Raw genomic sequence first — 355 nt, forward strand, 5'->3', positions numbered from 1 at the left:
ATTTCCCTGTTATCCCTTTTTTTCCTCCTTTCTCTTTACTTGTCGTCCCTTTCTTCTATCTCCCTCTCGCCCCTTCTTTTCCCTTCTCTCTCCTCTGTCTTCCTTCCTCAGCCCTTCTTTGTCCTTTTTTCCTCCACTTTTACTCCTACCCTTCTTACCTCCGTCTTTCTCCTATCGTCCTCTTCCCCTTTCTGTTTGCCGGTCTGCTCCTCCCTCCCTTCCTCCGTCCTTCTATCTCCTCGCTTTGTCGAGGAAATAGAAGGACGTTGCGGGTAGGCCGTGAAGTACTTCCTTCGGTAGTTTGATTTTATCTTTTGTTTTCGCAACTAGCAGCCTTGAATGGGTTTTTTTTGTA

The 355-nt window shown here is 46.8% G+C and overlaps 1 long non-coding RNA gene across 2 annotated transcripts in view; it reads left to right on the forward strand.

The window, feature by feature from the left end:
* The window catches only part of LOC119592687, a 60511-nt gene that overhangs the window by 34299 nt on the left and 25857 nt on the right, over positions 1-355 (forward strand). The gene's annotated exons all lie outside the window — the stretch shown is intronic.

This window comes from Penaeus monodon, chromosome 30 (genome assembly GCF_015228065.2).
Source record: "Penaeus monodon isolate SGIC_2016 chromosome 30, NSTDA_Pmon_1, whole genome shotgun sequence".
Classification (NCBI taxonomy): Eukaryota; Metazoa; Arthropoda; class Malacostraca; order Decapoda; family Penaeidae; genus Penaeus; species Penaeus monodon.